The sequence below is a fragment of the Hyaena hyaena genome, unplaced genomic scaffold (assembly GCF_003009895.1).
Source record: "Hyaena hyaena isolate Hyena2069 unplaced genomic scaffold, ASM300989v1 scaffold_456, whole genome shotgun sequence".
NCBI lineage: Eukaryota > Metazoa > Chordata > Mammalia > Carnivora > Hyaenidae > Hyaena > Hyaena hyaena.
Genome location: NW_024081087.1, coordinates 986,505 through 1,007,424, shown reverse-complemented (window position 1 = coordinate 1,007,424; position 20,920 = coordinate 986,505).

Here is a 20,920-nt window from a genome sequence, read left to right as displayed (position 1 = left end):
CAGGCCAGGAGAAACAGTGGGTTGCCTGGCAACCGGTGCCTAGCAACAGCGTCCCCACGCCGCCTCGGAAGCCTTTCTAGGGCCAGGGCCCACTGAGAGGCTGACCTGGCTGGGATGGGGATGAGCTGCCCAGGCAAAGTCCCGCCTCCTTCATCCCCACCCCCATGGCTGGCTTCCCCGGACAGAGCTGGGCAGAGCTGCTGTCTGAGTGACAAGAAATTAAAGATAATCTCAAACAATCACTCCCGTTTATTGGGCATGCACTTCTCAGCAGATGCTTTACATCCTTTATCTCCAGTACTCTGAGTGGCTCTTCCAGGTAGCTATTATTATCCCTCTTTCCACGTGGGGAATACAAGGCTTAGACAAGCAGCGCCTTGACTGGCCGGGGATCTCGGAAAGCCAAGAATTGAGACTCGAACGTGGGCTGTCTGGATCCCACCCGTAAGCCTCTGGGTGAATTACTAGAGCCAGATCAGTGCCAAGCTCTTTTACACACATCACCTCCGATAATCCCCCAAACCACCCTGTGACCTGGGCGCTATGGTCACAGGGCCAATAAGCCACAGCCCCTAAGAGTGGGGCTCAAACCAGGCGTGTCACCTTTGATGAGGTACCTATCCTCTTAATGCATTCAGCTCCCGGAAGACAGTTGATGCTCCATTTTCCAAAGCTGCTATTCTCAGCCTATTTTTAAATGTTTATTTTTTGAGAGAGAGAGAGAGAGAGCGAGCGAGGGAGTGAGCCTGAGCAGGGGAGGGGCAGAGAGAGAGGGAGGCCCAGAGTCTGAAGCAGGATCCCAAGGCTCTGGGCTCTGAGTCATCAGCACAGAGCCCGATGCGGGGCTTGAACTCACGAACTGTGAGATCATGACCTGAGCTGAGGTCGGACGCTCAACTGACTGAGCCAACCAGGAGCCCCTCAGCCTATTTTGCAGATGGGAAAGGTGAGGCCCAGGGACACTGCCTGGGCTTCAGAGTTGGTGAAGGATTAAAATGGGTGTCAGCCAACTCCGAACCCCCTGCTGCCTTTGCACCGGCCCATTTGCCCCATAGGTGCTGTCAGCCTTGTAAATGTTTAACATCTGGGTCTCTGGGGATGTGGTGGGGGTGGGGAGCCCTGATGTGTAGCATTTGCCCATTTCTCCCATTGTGGCTGCTTTCAAACTACCAAGGCAATGTCACTGAGCAGGAAGTTGGGAAGTCACGCTCACCCCCCCTACACAGGCCCCACCATACAGGACTTGCACCGGACAGATTCAGTAAACCAAAGTAGCCTCCAGACCACGAATGACAGATAAATGTAGGAACATAATGTACTACCTTTGTTTTTAATGTAATTGATTACGTTGTACGTTTCTATCACTGGGTTTTTAGCAATGGCGGAGTTCGGCAATCAGCTCACAAATTTCCTGGAAGTTATGCCTTCCGCCCTCACAGCGGGTGTGTGTTGGGTGCAGAACACCCCGACAATTAGGGGAAAGCAAGGTGTGAATGAAGAGATGCTGAGGGAAAGGGGGCTGCCCGCCCAGGAGATGCCCTTGCTGCGCTCAGCCTCGATTGACAGGACTGGCCAGCTTGCGACCACACCTGATCCTGCAGAGAGGCCCTGGACCCAGAGGTGCCCCGGGGCCAAGGGGAGGTCCCCCCCCCGCCCCACATACAGAGGAACAACCCTGTTCAGGGATCAGAAGCTGCAAGGCCAGAAGTGCGTGCGCAGCCCTGCTCTCCCAGTCTGATGGCAGAGGCTCAGGTGAGCCCCACCCATGGGCCACAATGGAGGGTAGGACTTCCATGCGTGGTCAGGACAGAGGGATGGAGTGGCCCTCCCCAAAGTGTGCACAGAGAAGGGGTTACGAGGAAGAGCGCAGACTCTGAAGCCTGTTGGCATAAGCCCTGGCTCTACCACTTAATAACTGAGATTCGGTGCGTGTTACTTATGCCTCAGTTTCACTTTCTGGGAAATGGTACCTGCCTGTGGGGTTGTACATTGTAAAGCCCTTGAGGTGCTCTAGGCGCAGTGTCTAGCAGGTGGTAGGTGGAGACGAGGGAGGGCTCGCCGCGTGCGCCTGCAAGGGCGACGGTGGGTAGCCCTGGCATGCTCCGAGCGTGATGGGTCCCTGGCTGGAGCACTGTGTGGGGAGGAGGCACTCAGCGGGGAGAGGCTGTTTTCCTTTCAGCAGCTGGCGGGGGCAGAGGAGGTGGCAAAAGGTTTGAAATAGTCGGGAGCGCTGCGAGGAAAACTCTAGAGCTGTGGGCTGGAGCCCACAGAGGATGGGGAGGAATTCAGGGAGACGTCCTGCTCCCAGACAGAACTCCCATTAGGTCTCCGGCTCCCGGTGACCTGATTTTTGTGTTTTTGTTTTTGTTTTTTGCCGTGTGGCGACACCTAGCGGCTGTCAGCGGGAACTGCAAGATGTGCAGCGGGTGCTGCCCTCATCCGGCTGGGGCGGGGCGGGGGACCAGAGCGCTTTGAGGACCTTCGGAGCCCCCATCGTTCCAGCCACAGACGGCCCTGCCTCTCCTGCCCTTCAGACGGGGCCGACCTGGCAAGGAGCGCTCTGGGAGGGCAAGGGCTGGAGCCCAGAAGAAGCGGGAACCTCGCTTCAGCTTATCCAGTACTGATCTCAGTGGTAACCGAATTGCTGTGTGACTTTTGGGCCTCTCAGCTTGCGTCCAAAGTATGTCTTTTTTTTTTTTTTAAGCTTATTTATTTATTTTGAGAGACAGAGAGAGAGCACAGCAGGGGAGGGTCAGAGAAAGAGAGAGAATCCCAAGCAGGCTCCCCTCTTTCAGCGCACAGCCAGATGCAGGGCTCGATCCTACGAACCATTAGATCATGACCTGAGCTGAAATCAAGAGTTCATCGCTTAACAAACTGAGCCCCCCAAGGGGGGCTTCAGTTTTCTATATGTAAGAGGAAGCAACAGACTAAACGATGCTTCCAGATTTAAAGTGGGACATCCCGGGGCGTCTGGGTGGCTCAGTTGGTTAAGCGTCCGACTTCCGCTCAGGTCATGATCTCATAGGTTGTGGGTTCGAGCCCTGCAGCGGGCTCTGTGCTGACAGCTCAGGATCTGAAGCCCATTTCAGAGCCTGTGTCTCCCTCTCTGCCCCTTCCCCGCTCGCATTCTGTCTCTCTTCCAAAAATGAGTAAACATGAAAAAAAAGTTTTTTTTAAGTGAGACATCCAGGGCCCACCTCAGCCCATCTTCCCAGTATGGTTCCCACTTATTAAGCATTTTCTTTGCAGGGTCAGAGCTGGGTTGTCTCTCCACTCTTCAGTCCGGCCCCAGAAGATAGGAACTATTATTATTATTCCCACTTTCTAGCCAGGAAGGGGTAGAGCCAGCTTTGATCCCAGAATCCACACCAAGCCTGCTAGAATGTGCTGGCAAATCCTCTGTAAGGTGCTGGGACTCTAGCAGTGGGCTCTCACACCACTTGGCTGAGCTCTGTGATCTTCCACAGTGACAGACTGCCCTGGCCAGATGGGTGACCTCTTTTTCCCGTGTAGACCCGCCGGGCCCTGAGCAGTAAGATTCAGTGCTGTTTCCCTCCTTCGAGGAGGCAGGGCTACAGACACACTGGGGCGGGCCCTGGGCACCAGCAGCCACCTCCCGTCTGAAGCCCGGCAGGCTGAGGCTTAGGAACCAGTTAGAAGATATTTTGGGGCCTGGGCACACTGAGGTCCTTAGCTGGGAAGGCCCTGGCAGGCATCCTGAGCAAGTGTGCAGCGCCCTTTGACTGCCCAGCCTGAATGGGGACAGACATCTGCACACTGTGCTCTGGGCCGCATGAGCTGTGGGTCCCCAAAGGAAGATCAATTCGGGCAAACAAGGCAGCACAGCACCAAGCAGGTGTCATTTGACTTTGACTGATGTGCGTCTTTTTTTTTTTTTTAAGTTTATTTATTTTGAGAGGGTGGGGAGAGACAGAGAGAGGGGGAGAGAGAATCCCAAGCAGGCTCCTCGCTGTCAGTACAGAGCCTGACACGGGGCTCCATCTCATGAACTGTGAGATCATGACCTGAGCGGAAAGCAAGAGTTAGACGCTTAACTGACTGAGCCGCCCAGGTGGCCCAGATTGACGTGTGTCTGTGTGACAGGTGTCAGAGGGCAGGGCCAGGGCTTTTATCAGGAAGAGAAGTTGCAGGAGGGAAAAGCTTCCTGACACACCAATCTTCTAATGAGGGAACAGGTAGTCCTGGTGGGGAGTGAGCTCTCCACCCCAAAAGGCATTCAAGCAGAAGTTTGAATTCACTTGAATATAGATGACAATAATAGCAAACTCTCTTTCAGGCTCTATTTGGTACCAGGCACTGTTCTAAGTGCTTTGCATGTATGAACACATTCAGACCTTGCCACGGTGAGCTGTGTTCCTGGGTGGGAAGGGGTAGCATCAGCACCTGCATTTTATAAGTGAAGAAACGGAGACACAGAGAGGCTGTGTGACTTGTCTGGGGTCACACAGCTAATGGGGGAGGAGTTATTACTTGAACCCATACAGGCTGGCTCTGAGGGGCGTTGCTGTTGCCTCGTGGGTTGAACTAGAAGATTCTCCAAGCCATTTTCAAAATTTGAAAATGGGTTTTCAGATTTGGTGACGGTTTTTCTTTTTTCTTTTCTTTTCTTTTCTTTTTTTGATTCCTGCAAGGTTTTTCCTTTTTAAAATGCATGCCTCCCTTGCCCTCTCTCTCACTCAGCTCCTTGGTCTGTGCTAGACACCTTGGGGTGAAAATCTACAGAAGGAAGCTTTAAAATCATCCAAATTGGCCAAGATGACTAAGAAGTGAGAAGCAGGGCTCTGGGGTGCAGCTGAGCGGGAGGCTGCGCGTGGCAGGGAGAGGGGACTTTGTCCTCCTTTTTAAAAAATTGTGGTAAAGGGGCGCCTGGGTGGCTTAGTCGGTTAAGCGTCCGACTTTCGCTCAGGTCATGATCTTGCGGTTTGTGGGTTCGGGCCCCGCGTCGGGCTCTGTGCTGACTGCCGGCTCAGAGCCTGGAGCCTGTTTCAGTCTGTGACTCCCTCTCTCTCTGACCCTCCCCTGCTCACGCTGTCTCTCTCTCTCTCCTAGAAATAAATAAAACATTAAAAAAATTAAAAATAAAATAAATAAATAAAAAATTGTGGTAAAGGGACGGCTGGGTGGCTCGGTCTGTTAAGCCTCTGACTTTTGATTTCAGCTCAGGTCATGATCTCATGGTTTGTGAGTTCGAGCCTTGGGGCTTTGCACTGACAGAGTGCAGATGAAAAAGTTCCAAAGATGGATGGTGGGGACAGTTGTGCAATATTATGATGGATTTAATGCCACAGAACTCTACACTTCAAAATGGTTGAGATGGTAAATTTTATGTTATGTATATTTTGCCACAATTTTGAACATTTAAAAAAAATTTTTTTTAATGTTTTATTTATTTCTAGGAGAGAGAGAGAGAGACAGTGTGAGCAGGGGAGGGTCAGAGAGAGAGGGAGTCACAGACTGAAACAGGCTCCAGGCTCTGATCTGGCAGTCAGCACAGAGCCTGACGCGGGGCTCGAACCCACAAACCGCGAGATCATGACATAAGCGAAAGTCGGACGCTTAACCGACTAAGCCACCCAGGTGCCCCCACAATTTTGAACTTTTTAAATTTTTAAATTTTTTTTTTGAGAGAGAGAAAGTATGCATTCAAGCAGGAAAGAGGTAGAGAGAGGAAAGAGAGAGAATCTCAAGCAGGCTCTGCGCTGTTAGCACTGAGCTGGACGTGGGGCTCCATCCCATGAACTGGGACATCATGACCTGAGCGGAAATCAGGAGATGGCTCTTGAAGTCCCTGCGCTGGAGGCTGGGGGAAGCCCAAAGGGGATGTGGCCTGGCTTCAGGCGGGCACTAAAACAAGGAGGTGCTGGGGAGGAGGGACTGGATCAGCGTGGCCCCCAGGGAAGGCCTGAGCTCACCCCTTCAGGTGGGAGAGGGAGGGGCAGGGAGGCTGACATCTTGGGTGAGACCAGGTGGCATCCTTTCTCCTCTCTGAGCCTCTTCTAGAACTCGGGTTCGATGCCTAACTCTGGCACAAATAGTGCTGTGTGATTTTCCTTTATTACTCACCCCTCTCTGGTCTTGCTGCCTGTGAATGGAGGGAGACTGGGCCAGAACAGGAGATTTGGGTTGTTTGCTTAAAGTTGGAGATGTTATGTTTCTTTGGCCTCGGGGGCCTCGGAACTCTTTCTTCAAATGGACATTGAAGGGACAGTTGGCTCTGCACCTCCTCCTCCAGGCCCTCACCTGGGTGACGGCAGCGCCCTGGCCCATTCTCTTTCAAGGTCCTTCCCCTGTGCCTTGTTCCAGGGGCTGATGCAGGGAGGTAAGGCCTCCCCGCTTTGGGACCAGCTTTTGGGACCAGCTGGGATGAGCAGGGGAGGGGCAGAGAGAGAGGGAGACACAGAATCCAAAGCAGGCTCCAGGCTCTGAGCTGCCAGCACAGAGCCCGACACGGGGCTTGAACTCACGAACCTTGAGACCATGACCTGAGCTGAAGCCGGATGCTCAACCGACTGAGCCACCCAGGTGCCCCGAGAAATACTGCTTCTGAATCAGGATTCTTCTGAGCCCACCTGACACACCCTACCCAGACCAGGTGCCTTCCCCCGGGGGACCGCTGGGATCTCAGCTGCTCCCAGTGACCGGGAGTAATTTGAAGCTTGGGGACACTGCATAAAGAGGTTCATGGCAGGAAGGGCTGATCGGGGCAATGCCCAGCCCACAGGGCCTGCTTGTCCACAAGATGGGGGTAGCAGGGTGGCTGGTGGGGGCTGTCCCGCTCAAGGGCTCTGCAGCCCCTGGGATGGCCAGGTAACCAAGCCGGGGTGTCAGAGGCTCCTAGGTCTGAACAGCCTGACCTTGGGGCCTCACCCACCTGCACTCAGATCCTAGCTCAGTCAAGGTCAGTGTCCTTGGGCCTCACTTTCCTCTCGGTGACAGCAGGATGCTAGCCGCTCCCTGGGCCATTCTGAGAATGACCCGAGGGCAGTAAGAAGGGAGCACAGTGTGGCGCCCGCACGGAGGGCACAGTGAGTGACGGGGCTGTGATGACTGTGGGTGTCAAGACTGGGTTCTGGTAGAGAACCAGCAGGCAGGCCAGGGTGGGGGGCGGGGGGGGGCTCCAGGTCCCACCCTTTGCCCATTTGCAGCTTCTCTGCACTGTGACTGGGGCCTCTAGGAAGGAGAAGTGCCCTGGGGAGGCAGGGGGGCTGCCGGGACGGGGTCCTGAAACCCTCCCCTTTAAAAAGTGCTCTATTCTGCCCACTACGCAATCACCACCAGCAGCTGAAATGACCCGAGTCTGATGGTCTAAGTCCGCTCTCGCTCGCTCGCTCTCTCTCTCTCTCTCTCTCTCTCTCCTCTCTGTCTTTCCTGAAAGGCAACAATTCCCTGGGTGACCTGAGCGTTCTCTCCCCAGCTCGTGCTTATTTGATGGCTGTTCTGTTCTTTTACTGTCTCCTCTGGGTGCACTGGAGGCTCTTGCAAAGAATTTAAAAATTCATGACTCCCAGGGAAGATGAAATGAGATGGAGCAGAAAATAAGAACTCAGTGCCAGTCGTCCAATGAGATGAAGATATTCTCGGCAGCGATCAGCAAGAGACTCAGGCCAGAGGTCAAGAGCAGGGGGTCCGGATACCCAGAGATCCGGCTTCAAATCTGCAGCCCTGTCTTTCCGAGGGCTGTGCTCTCAAGATGCCCTTGACTTCTCGAAGGCTGTCTCCTTAGCTGTGTGATGAGGTCATGGTGGTGAGGTCACATGGCAGAATCCCTACAGTTACCTGAGGATTCAGAAAAGACCACAGTTGGGGTGCCTGGGGGGCTCAGTCAGTTAAGTGTCTGGCTTCGGCTCAGGTCATGATCTCCCAGTTCGTGCGTTCGAGCCCCCTGTCAGGCTCTGTGCTGACAGCTAGCTCAGAGCCTGGAGCCTACTTTGGATTCTGTGTCTCCCTCTCCCTCTGTCTGTCCCCTGCTCGCACTCTGTTTCTCTCTGTCAAAAATAAATAAACATTAAAAGCAAATTTTTTTAAATAAGAAAGAAAGAAAGAAAGAAAGATAACTGTTAAGAGCTTAGCACACAGCCTGGCACAGAGAAGACACTGAGTATGTGTTTGAGGTTATTTTCCATTTCCCAGCCTCCCCTGTGCTGGATAAACAGAGTGTGGCCAGTTCTGGCCGACGGGCTGTGTGAGGAGTTGAGAATTGCCACTCCTCATCTGAGGGGGTCAAGAGCAGCGTTTTCCACTCTCTTTGGCTGGAGACCCCCCTGTTGGGACAGAAGACACAATATGGGAGCAGCCCATCCCAGAGTCAGCACACGGAGGTCGACTGTCCCCAGAGCTGCTGTCCAAGCCCCATGGTCTCTGGTGCCCTAAGCCACCTCTGTCTCTGTGACCTGCTATGTTCCAGAAGGGGCTGCCCCGCCAGTGTGAGGTAAGGAATGGCGACAACACGGATGTCACGGCGCGCGCACCATTGGCCTGGGACGCACCCAGTGTGAGCAAGAAACAGAGCTATGCCGTCTGGGGCCGCTCGTTAGCTCAGGACAAGCTAGCCCGTCCTAACTTTGTGGCACATCATCCTTCAGTGCTGGCATTTCAGAAGCAAGCGCAGAGGTTTGGGCATGACATTGAAAATCTGCCATCCTCGGGGCACCTGGCCGGCTCAGTTGGTAGAGCGTGCAACTCTTGATCTTGGGGTTGTAAGTTCGAACCCCATGTTGGGTGTAAAGATGACTTAAAAATAAAATCTTAAAAGACAAAATCTTCAGGGCGCCTGGGTGGCTCAGTCTGTTAAGCGTCCGGCTTCGGTTCAGGTCATGATCTCATGGTTCGTGCGTTCGAGCCCCCACAAGGGGCTCTGTGCTGACAGCTCAGAGCCTGGAGCCTGTTTCTGATTCGGAGTCTCCCTCTCTCTCTGCCCCTCCCCTGATCATGCTCTCTCTCTCTCTCTCTCTCTCTCTCTGCCTCTCAAAAATAAATAAACATTTCAAAGGTTTAAAAAAAAGAGTCCAACTCTTGGTTTCGGCTCAGGTCACGATCTCCTGATTCATGAGATCGAGCCCCACATCGGGCTCTGCGCTGACAGCACAGAGCCTGCTTGGGATTCTGTCTCTCTGCTCCTCCCCTGCTTGCTCTCTCAAAATACATATATATATTTTAAATCTGCCATCCTCCCTTCCAGGCCTCCTCACTAACCCCAGTGATGATTGCTGAAAAGGCAGAGCCCGGATCACTTCGTCACCCGCTGAGGACACTGCCCCACTCACACCGGACTTGGCCCAAGTGAGAAATAAGCTTTGCTTCCTTGAGCTGCTGCGATTTGGAGGTTTATTTATTATCGGAGTCTAACCCGCCAGGTGCCCTGTGCTGCAGCTGTTTCTAGACTCCCCAAACATGCCCCGCCCTCTGTCAGCTCCTTCCTTTGCTCATGCAGTTCCCTCTGCCTGGAATCCTTTTCCCTGCCAGGGCGCCTTTCCTGAAGCACAGATCTGAATAGGTCCCTTCTCTGTTCACATCTCTCGGACAGCTCTCAGAGAACGCACAAGGGGGTCATCCTCAGGCTTTGCTGGCGGTGAGGAGGAGGGCCATCCTATTAAGTGGTGTCAGGTGTGAGAACTAGACAGCCAGGCTAGGGCGCTATGGGCAGGGGCTGCCCGCGTGGTGACACAGAGACCAAGGTGCTGTGGCCACTGCATCCCTCACAGTGCCTTCCAGGGGGTGCTTAGCAAGGTTTGGGTGGTGGGCACCCACGGAACAGCGCAAGGGTCCCCAAGGGAACACCCTCCCTGAGGTTTCAGGATGGATGGAGCAAACAGGTTTTTAACAATTTATGAACTGAAATTACTGGGTAACGGGAACAGCGAATACAGATAGCACGCCAAGCCCTTTTCTTAGGAGAAGGCAAAACCACAGAGGGGTGAGGAGGGCTGGCGTAGAACCGGGCCGCCAGGCTTTACGTGGCACATCTCCCACTCCCCATGGAGCCACCTTGGGCGCCTTGGCGTCTCTGATCCCCCCAGGTAGAGTGGGATGGCCAGAGAGCTTCTACCTTCCTCTACAAGCGAGCTGGACCAGAGGCGTGCCTCACACGATTACCACGGCTCACTATTATTAGTCTCAGGGTAAAGTTACCAGAAGTGTGGTCTGGGCTGTCCCCCTGACGCTGGCCAGGACACCGACCACGTGGCCACGTGCTCCTCCTGCTACGTGGCCAGCGGGCCTCGTCGGTGATGGGGACCACTGGGGTGGGCTTTCCGGCGCTGGATTTATACACATATCACCACAACAAACACTCCTGGACCATTTTTTATGTGACAAACCAAGAAACGATTTATCAGAAAAGACAATTAAAAGCTTTTGCTCTCTCTACCTACATACGTGCAGGCTGTTGGCATTCTCGAAGCTGGTTAATAACATGGTTAAAAAGGAGAATTGCTGGGGTGCCTGGGCAGCTCCGTCGGTTGAGCGTCTAACTTTGGCTTAGGTCTCGCGGTTCATGAGTTCGAGCCTTGCGTCAAGGCTCTGTGCTGACAGCTTGGAGCCTGGAGCCTGCTTCGGATTCTGTGTCTCCCTCTCTCTCTGTCCCTCCCCCACTTGCACTCTGTCTCTTTCTCTCTCTCAAAAATAAAAATATTTTTAAAAATTTAAAAGAGGGGCGCCTGGGTTGGTCAGTCGGATGAGCGTCTGACTTCAGTTCAGGTCATGATCTCACAGTTTGTGGGTTCGAGCCCCGCGTCAGGCTCTGTGCTGACAGCTAGCTCAGAGCCTGAAGCCTGCTTCGGATTCTGTGTCTCCCTTTCTCTCTGACCCTCCCCTGCTCACTCTATCTCTCTCTCTCTCTCTCAGAAATAAATAAGACATTAAAAAATAAATAATAATAAAATAAATAAATAATTAAAAAATTTAAAAGAATTGCTTTTTGATGGAGAACTTTATTTTTATTTTAGATATAAATGATACTACTAAACCAAGCAATCTTTTATGATAGACTAGTCCTCACCAGGTTCCATTTTTCTCAGCCAGGAACTTATTTTTAAAGATGAATTTTTGTAACTCAATTAGACTACCTTTAGCTACATTTATTTTTCACTTAAACATTTTAGTTAAAAAGTGTGTACATTCAATAACTTTGTTTTGTTTGTTTTCACAGCTATAGAGGTGATTTTTGACAAAATACCACATCAAGCCTTTAAAAAAGGCCTAAAAAGGGGCACCTGGGTGGCTCAGCCAGTTAAGCTTCGGACTTCAGCTCAGGTCATGATCTTGCAGTTCGCGGGTTTGAGCCCATCGTCAGACTTTGTGCTGACAGCTTGGAGCCCGGAGGCTGCTTCAGATACTGTGTCTCCTTCTCTCTCTCTGCTCCTCCCACTCTCATGCTCTCTCTCTCTCAAAAATAAATAAACATTAAAAAATTTTAAAAATAAATAAAAAATTAAAAAGGCTTAAAAAGGTTTTAAAAAGAAGTTTTTTAAGAAATGATGTTGGAATAACTGGGTATCAATATGGAAAAAGGACCTCAAACCTTACATCACACCACACCTGAAAAGCCATGCAAGATACAAAGATATACCTTCATGACTCATGGAGAAGCAGACTTCTGAAACAGGTCACAAAAAGCAATAACGATAAAAGAAAAAGCTGATAAATTGGACTCCATTGCAATTTAAAACTTTGGCTCTTCAAGACACTTAAGAAAATGAACGGACAACTCACAGACCGGGTAAAAAAATATTTGCAAACATATCTCGGCAAAGGACTGGTGTGTAGGATATATCAAGAATACCTACAACTCAATAATAAATTGACAACAGCCAAATTTAAATGTGGAAGAGAGACTTGAACTGGCCTCCCAGAAAAGAAGATGTATGGAGGGCCAAGGAGCATGTGAAAAAAATATTCAACACCATTAATCGTTAGGGAAATGCAAATTAAAACCCCACAGTGAGAGGGGCCCCTGGGGGGCTCAGTCAGTTGAGCGTCTGACTTTGGCTCAGGTCATGATCTCGCAGCTCATGGGTTTGAGCCCCGCATCGGGCTCGCTGCTGTCAGCCTTTCAGGGCAGAGCCCATGTCAGATCCTCTGTCCCCCCTACCTCTGCCCTTCCCCAGCATGTGCCCTCCCAAGAATAAACAAAACTAAGTATTTTAAAATAAAATAAAAATAATAATAATAAAGCCCCACAGTCAGGCATCAGTACCTAGGCAGACGAATGGCCAAATCTTGAAGGACTGACACTAAACGCTGGCAAAGTTATGGGGCAGCTGTATCTCTCAGACGTTGTTCATGAGAGTGTAAAATGGCACCTCTGCTTTGGAGAAAGTTCTGGCACTTGCTTTTCAGCTAGACATACACCTATCACTGACCCAGGAATGTCTGCCTCTAGATATTTACCAAGAGAAATAAAAGCCTTTGGTCACAAAAAGAATGGTCTATAGCTGGATACTGGAAAGAGCCTCACATGTCCAGCAATGGAATGGGTAGATCGAATGTGGCGGAGTCGTTTCCCTGGGATACCTTCAGCTCAACAAGAAGCAGAACCAAATACTGAGGTGGGCAACGCCAGAAACATGATGCTGAGCAAAAGCAGACATATGCACAAGAGTACGTACCGTATGTTTCCATCTCTGTGAAATTTTAGAACAGACACAACTAAACTGCCATGGGGAGAAAAAATCAGAGATACAGTTGCCTGGGGTGTGGGGAGGTACGTTGTGGGGACTGACCGGGGCAGAGCATGAGGGAACTTTCTAGGGTGATGACAATTCCTGTTTCTTGATAGGAGCTTGGTGTAAGCCATCTGCCCAAATGCAGCGAGTGGTCGCTTAAGATGTGAGCATTCCATTGCATGTAAATTCTGCAACAAGAGGAAACAGCTTCAAATAAATATATGTCTGGTTCATGATACGCATTCTGAAGTATTTAGGGGAAGCATTCTGATAGCTATAATTTTCTTTGAAATGAATTAAAAAGTAGATGGATTAGTCTGACTTTGGCTCAGGACATGCTCTCATGATTCATGGGTTCTCATGATTCATGGGTTCGAGCCCCGCATCAGGCTCTGTGCTGACAGCCCAGAGCCTGGAGCCTGTTTTCGATTCTGTGTCTCCTTGTCTCTCTGCTCCTCCCCTGCACGCTCACGCATGCGCTCTCTCTCTCTCTCTCTCTCTCAAAACAAAACATTTAAAAAACTAAAAAAAAAATATTAATTTTTAAAAGGAAACTTTACATCACAGTTGTAAATGGGAAAAACCATATCAATGGTGTCACTTGCCAAAATTAACAAGGTAGCTATGAAAAATACACATAAGTTATGAAAGTTTTCTAACATTTTATTATAAAATTTCATATACACAATAATGCTGAAAGAGGTGTTTTTTTTTTAATGTCTATTTTCCAGGGGGCGGGTGGGGAGGGGCACAGGGAGAGGGAGATGAAGATCCCAAGCAGGTTCTGCACTGATGGCTGATGCGGGGCTCAAACTCATGAAAGTGAGATCATGACCTGAACGAAAGTAAGACGCTTAACCAACTGAGCCACCCAGGCGCCCCGCAATGTTGAAAGACTTTTACACTGAACACTGTATATCCACCACTTAGCTTCTACCATTAGCTTTTTACGTACTTGATTCATTGCATATCTGCCCATCTTTCCATCCATTAATCCATCTACTTTTTGTGTGTGCGTGTGTGTGTGTGTGTGTGACAGGGAGAGACGGAGCACAGGTGGGGGAGGGGCAGAGAGAGAAGGAGACACAGAATCCGAAGCAGGCTCCAGGCTCGGAGCCGTCAGCACAGAGCCTGACACGGGGCTCGAACTCACAAACGTTTAACTGGCTGAGCCACCCAGGTGCCCCCCCCCCAAATTTATTTGTTTAAATAAAGAAGGCAATCCACTTAAGGAAGACGGTAAGTAGTAGTATAGATGGTGCAGGTGTTTGGCAAGGCTCATGAAAGCAAGGAGTGAACATGTTAAGTCCAGGACAAGTTCACACCCGAGATCGAGGGAGACTGGATTTGACTCTTGTCTTGCTGCTTCCCAGCTGGGTGGCCATAGGCAAGCCTCTCTGAGTTCCCATTTCCTCTTACAGGAATGGGATAATGAAATCTCTTCTGAAAAGAGAGGTGTTGTAAGAATGATTCCGCCCTGGGAAAGTGTGGCTTGGCGGCCTTGAAAAGCCACAAGAATCCCGTTCCAGGGACCGAGGGGAGCTGCCCCACCTCCAGCACTCACACTGGCTCCCTAACTCCTGGGGATGCCAGGCCCCTTGTGAGCGGGACCCTCACCACCCTGCTTCCCTTGCCTCATATCCCCTCAGCAGTTCCCGCAGAGGTGAGAGGTTCTTATAGATGCTGCACCAGATGATGTGTTTCCAACCCGAGTAGAAAGAGGCAGCTAGTTTGGTCCTTTAAAAAGGAAACAATGGGAGCACCTGGGTGGCTCAGTCGGTGAAGCGTCCGGCTTCGGCTCAGGTCATGATCTTGCAGTTCGTGGGTTCGAGCCCCGCGTTGGGCTCTGTGCTGACAGCTAGCTCAGAGCCTGGAGCCTGTCTTTGGATTCTGTATCTCTCTCTCTCTGACTCTGCCCTGCTCATGGTGTCTTTCTCTGACTCTCAAAAATAAATTTAAAAAAAAAACATAAAAAAATTAAAAATAAAAAGGAAATGATGCCCAGAAATCAATTTGAAAGACACACTGGAACAATCTTCCCTACAGTACGCATTAGCAAAATGTTTGGTAAAGCTATTTCCTGCTCTGACTTTAGAGGAAGCCTATGTGCTTTCCGAGCTGACCAGCTATGGAAAAGAAGTTAGAAAGCCAAAAACTAGTCCTCTCTGTTAGCTGCTATCGTGTGAGGACAGTCCTCAGGGAAGGATTACCTTGTGTTCAAGAAGTAAGGAAAGGCAATGGAATACAGCGATCCAAGGCCTTCCAGAGTTGATAAATCCTCTACACCTTAAATAGAAAAAGATGAGATCTAAGAAAAATTGGGGGCAATAAAAGCCCAGTAAAACTTTTCCCTTGGATAAAGTGACTCAGTACAGGACCAGGCGAGAGCATGCCGTCTATTTATTATTCTGAGTAGCCTCAAGATAGCCATTGAGAAGAGAAGGAATAGTACAGGGGTGAGCCAGCAAAACAAATCAGGTTCTAGAATTGTCTAGAAGACTTTGGGGGAGTGCACAAAACTGACTAGAAGCAAATGGGTTGGAAGCCAGCTAAGTCTGTGAAGGGTTGATTGTCAATGGAGCTGCGAGCCTGGGCTCCCCGCCCCTCACATAATAAAAGTCCTTGGGGCGCCTGGGTGTGTTAAGTGTCGGACTTCGCTCAGGTTGGTGAGTTTAAGAGAGATGAGCTTCTCTGATCTTTTCTTCTAAACTGATGAGTTTAGGGCCCTGCTAACCTGCAGACCTCTTAGAGCCTGCGTGAGATTCTCTCTCTCTTCCTCTCTGCCCCTCCCCTCCTCACACTCAAAATAAGTAAATAAACTTAAAAAAAAAAAGTCCTTAACAGTTTTGGGGCACCTGGTTGGCTCAGTTGGGTAAGCATTCAACTCTTGGTTTTGGCTCGGGTCATGATCTCTCCGTGAGACCGAGCCCTGCGCCAGGCTCTGTACTGGCAGTGTGGAGCCTGCTTGGGATTCTCTCTCTCCTCTCTCTCAATGCCCCTCCCCCCCCCACTGCTTTCTCTCTCTCTCTTTGAAAATAAATAAACATTTAAAAAATGTTCTTTTAAAAAAAGTCTTCGGGGCGCCTGGCTGGCTCAGTCGGTGGAGCATGTGACTTTTTAAATGTTTACTTATTTTTTTGGGGGGGCATGAGTGGGGAGGGGGCAGAGAGAGAGAGAGAATCCCAAGCAGGCTCCGCACTATCAGTGCAAGAGCCCGACTTGGGGCTTGAACTCACAAACTGTGAGATCTCTCCTCCTCGTGCTGTCCTGGGAGCACTCCTCCTTTCTCTCAATGCCTCCTCTAATGATCTCACCCACACTGGGCTGTCTGGTACCAAGAGTGTGCGGGCAGTTCTCAAATCTATCTTCCACACCTATACTTTCCTTTGACTCTAGCCTGATTATCTAACTGCCAGCGTGACTCCTCCGTGTCCAAAAGGGCACCAGGCTATTCCCCATCCCTGGTCCACCCACCCAACCTCCCTCGCTTTCCTCTGTAGTGTCTCAGTCAGTGGAGTCAGTATCCGTCCAGTCGCTCAAGCCAGAAATTGCCCCAGTGCTCCCCACACCCCCGTGACATTGTCAAGGCCTATTGACTTACTTCCGAAGTAGCTCTTGAATCCATCCACTTCTTTCCATCTCCAGAGCCATCACCATGGTCAAGACTGCTCACATCCTTCAGCTAGATGACTACTACAGCCACTTGAACCCCCTTGAATCTGTTCTTCACCTGTGCCCCTGAAATCAGTGTATTTCAATACACTGTTTTTTTTTTATGTTTTATTTATTTTTGAGAGAGAGAGAGAGAGAGAGAGCATGAGCAGGAGAGGGTCAGAGAGAGAGGGAGATACAGAATCCGAAGAAAAGCTCCAGGCTCCGAGCTAGCTGTCAGCACAGAACCCGAGGTGGGGCTCGAACCCACGAACCATGAGATCATGACCTGAGCTCCAGTTGGACGCTTAACCGACTGAGCCACCCAGGCGCCCCTCCAATACACTGTTCTGCTCATGACTTCCATCTCCTTGAACTTTTCCATGGCTGCCCACCGCTCTTTAAAAAAAGAAAAACCCTTCACGTGACCTCCGAGGGTCCTGCATCTTGGCCCGGCTCTCTTCTCAGTTTCTGTGCTTCAGCCTCTAGATGGTCCTTAGACCTCTCCACAGCCCCTCCCACCACAGGTCCTTTGCACGTGTAGCTCCTTCTGCCTAGAATGCTCTTGCCTCAGTTTCCTTCTTCACCCCATCCTCTTTCAGATCTCAGCTCAGGTGGCACTTCCCCAGAGCAGCTACCGTAACCTCTGTTTTAAATCCATCTGGTGATTCTCTGATGAATGACTGTCTCCTCACCAGATTGTAAGGTCTATGAGGACAAGGGTTAAATCTATTTGTGCTCATCTTCATATCCCTAGCGCCCGGCTAGGGATCTATACACATCTCTTGGCCCATAGTAGGTGTTTCTAATTATTTAAGAAGAAAAAAAAAAAACCCGATGTGTCAATCACACTGCAGAGCTCAGAGCAAGCCTTCCCAGCAGGGAGAGCCCGGGTTCCGCAGGAGTCACAGCCCTCTTGGGTGCACTGCTCCGATGGCATACTTTTTTCCTCTCTCTAGTTCCAGTGGTTCTGTGCGCTTGAAGGATCGGTCCCCAGCTTCCTAGGTGGCTGGATGCCCTTCAACTGGGCAGAAGGGTTTGACTGAGTTAGATTGGTCTCTCTCACTGTGGAAAGGAGAAAGTTCTTGGTTCTCTGCCTGGGTCTCCGGAAGGAAGTGAACTCCCAAACCCAGACGGGCTTCCGAAAATAGAGGCTGCGCGGAGGGGTTCTGAAACCCGGGGCGCCGGGGTCCATCCGCCCCCTACTGGGGTGTGGGCATTATTCCCGATACTTTTCCCCTCCGATGGCAATGTTCTCTGCCTTTCTCAGAAGCAGGGAGGGAAGGTCCAAACTGTCATCTGGAGAGTGCATCTGTCATGGTTGGGGGGCGCAGGTGGGTAAGGCTGGAGCTGCGGAGGCCATGACGTCATTTCCGCACTAGCCAGGGCCTGGGGACCAAGGGACCACCTCTGCAAAGTCGGCCCAGCTGTCCTCCACGGACCAAGCCGAGACCCCGAACGCGCAGTCCGTAGCAGAGGGGTACTGGCCTTGGCATTCGCGTTTGGAGGCAGTGGAGCACATGGTGCCCAAGGCCTGCCTGCAGATGCTTGCTCTACCTCTTCCCAGCTGCGACCTCCCGCAAGCGGCTTCGTCTCGGCCCCCCTCACTGGTCTCATCTGCAGAAGGGGAATGATAACCGTACCTACCTCCCATGCCCATTATGGCCTTCAGGGGTGGATTCCACGTGATCCCCTTAGCAGGGCTGAGCCCGCCATTAGCACACAGTGCTGTTGCCATGACTACGGAGAGCTGCCAAGGTGCCGGGTACTGTGCTAAACGCCTTCCGTGCATGACCTCATTTGGTCCTTCCCCGCCCCCGCCCCAATGTGCGAGGAGGTTCCTTTTCTTTCCGTTTTTCCCAGCCAGTGTGGGTCCTGGGGGTGGGGCAGCTCCTCTAGGGCCCCGGGCCCACTCGGCTCACCAATGAGAGATCCAGGATGCTTAGTTAGGTCTGACTCCCAAGCATCCACCCTGCGATATTTGCCCGAAACACGTTCCGGGGCATCGCCGAATGTGAACATTTTATTCAATCCTCACGAACCTGAAATCCACTGGCAAGTAGAATGTACCCCTTCTCCTTGTCACACCTTCAAAATGTCAATTTGCTTTAAAACGACACTCTGCGACATGTAGTTACGGATGGTGTGTTCACAGTGCCTTTTATAGAGAACATTCTCCTCTCTGGCAGGGGTATCTGGATTCAGGCAAGACCGGGGACCCAGCAAAAGACTTGGGCTCCGCTTCTGTGATTGCCGGTCCTGAGCTGGTAGATTTCTTCTCTGCAGCCCTTCCCCATTCAAGCCTGTTATCCTGGAGAGCATCCACTTTTTTAGAACCCACCTTAAAACGTCAGAGCGCTCGCAGACACGTGGTTCTCAAAGCTGAAAGAGTGGCCCTTGCCCCAGGCTGCCCTCCTGTCCCACTGAGGCCATTTTCCCTGACTGGGGAGGATTCTGGACCTTCCACCCTCCCAGAAGGCTCCCGGCCAACAGATGGCCTAACTGGAAGCTGTTTGGATGCCGGCTGGCATCACCCTTGTGACAGCCACAGGATGGGGGCCCTTGGGCTCAGAGGCTCGCAGACCCGCTGGCCCGGCCAGGCTGCCCAGCTTCCGTATCCCTCCTCCCCATCTCATCACAGCGGCGGCGGCAGACAGGCTGGAGGAGATAAGCCCTGCCGGTGCAATCTCTTCCCCTGCAGAAGTTTCAAAACATGAGGCAGGTGTGTGTCTGGGCCACGCTGGCTGGGGCTCCGAGTCAGACCAGATAACCTTCCGAAGGTGCCCTAGGCCAGCGAGAGGCACCTCCACGGTGACCCCAACGGCTCCGCTCCAAGGCACAGAGCTGGGGCGAAGGCGCTGGGCTTATGCCTTCTGAAGGCTTATGACTGAGAGAGGACCTAGTGTGACGGGCCGCGCAGCGGCCACTTCAGATGGGTCAGGGCTGGGCCACATGCTCATCTGCCTGGCTCAGGCTCGAAATGAGGTCACCAAGCACTGAGGTGTCAGACGGGAGCAGTGGGTCCAGCTCCTGTTCATCACAGATCCTTGGGGGGCTGCGGGCCCTTGCTAGCTGTTTATTAATTTTTAAAAAACACACTGTGGCCTAGTTTTAGTTAATGCCTAATAAAGGGGAAAACTGTTTACACAGCACCCCTGGGCCGGACACTGGGCAGCCGAAGTGAGCAAGAGCCTTCCCTTCCAAAGATGACACAGGCCAGCAGGCTGGAAGGGAAATGATTCCTTCCAGAAGCAGGCCGTTCCTGGGAGGAGGTGGCGAGGGCCGAACACCACGTTAAATGAGACAAAATCAGGGTGAGGAGACCTCAAGCCCCAGGGGGAAAGAGCCCAAACTGCCTACTCGGCTGGTGGGGTGGGTTGCATAAGTGTCCAGAAGGGACAAGTAAGTCACCGCCCAGTTCGTGTGCGCTTCTCACATCCGTGTGGATCGCTATACAGACTCCATCTGATTCCCTCCCCACAGCTCACCAAGAGGCCCAAGGGCGGCCAGGGGGCGGGCGCCTGGTCACCGGCCCTGCCTCTGCCTCCAGTCACTCCTACTCCTTGCTTAGGGGAGAGCACTTCTCGTCCCCCAGGGGTTTTCTGTCTTCACTGGCTGGGTCTGACAAGCTGGGCTTTCCTACCTGCACGGGCTCTGGTGACCTCACAGACGTGCCAGGCAATGTGTTAGGAGAGAGCTTTTAACTCTCAGGCTCAGAAGCCTGTGACCAAGCCCTGACACCTCATATCTACTGAGATCTTACTGTGTTGGAAGGGAGGGTGGGGGGCACACATAAGAGCTTCATGAGCTTTTCCTTTTCTCGCTTTTTTATTTTTGAGGAAGTGTGAGTTGGGGGTGGGGGGCAGAGGAGAGAGGGAGACAGAGAATCCAAAGTGAGCTCTGCACTGACAGCAGAACCCAATGTGGGGCTCGAACTCACAAACCCTGAGACCACAGCCTGAGCCGAAGTTGGATGTTCAACCAAACCACTCAGGCGCCCCACAAGCTTTCTCTTCTCATCTGAAACTCACAGCTGGTTGAGATCAGGAGTCATCATCCCAATTTTACGGAGGAGAAAACAGAGGCTTGGGTCAATTCATTCATCTAGCAAGTGAGCGGCGGAACCAGGATCTGAACTTGAAAGCGGTGTCTATGCTGCCGCCTTGCCCAGAGCCATGCTGGGTGGCCAGTGCTTACTTGGGGAGGCATCTAGCAGCTTCCTGCCCCTTTGACACACAGGTTCATGTCTCAGAATTCATCCTATCTCTTCAAAGAATGAATTTCTCCGAAGTTTCCACCCGTGAGGCAGAGTGACCTAGGACAATGTGCACACACTTGAGAAGCTGACTGAGCTAAAGGAGACTATGCAATTTCTTCTTTAAAAAGAAGTCATCCTACCTTTTTTTTTCTTGAGAGAAAGAGTGGAGGAGAGGCAGAGAGAGGGAGGGAGAGAGAAAGGGAGGATTCCAAGCAGGCTCTGCACTGTCAGCACAGAGCCCGATGTGGGGCTCGAACTCACAAACTGTGAGATCATGACCCGAGCTGAAGTTGGATGCTTAACTGACTGAGCCACTCAGGTGCCC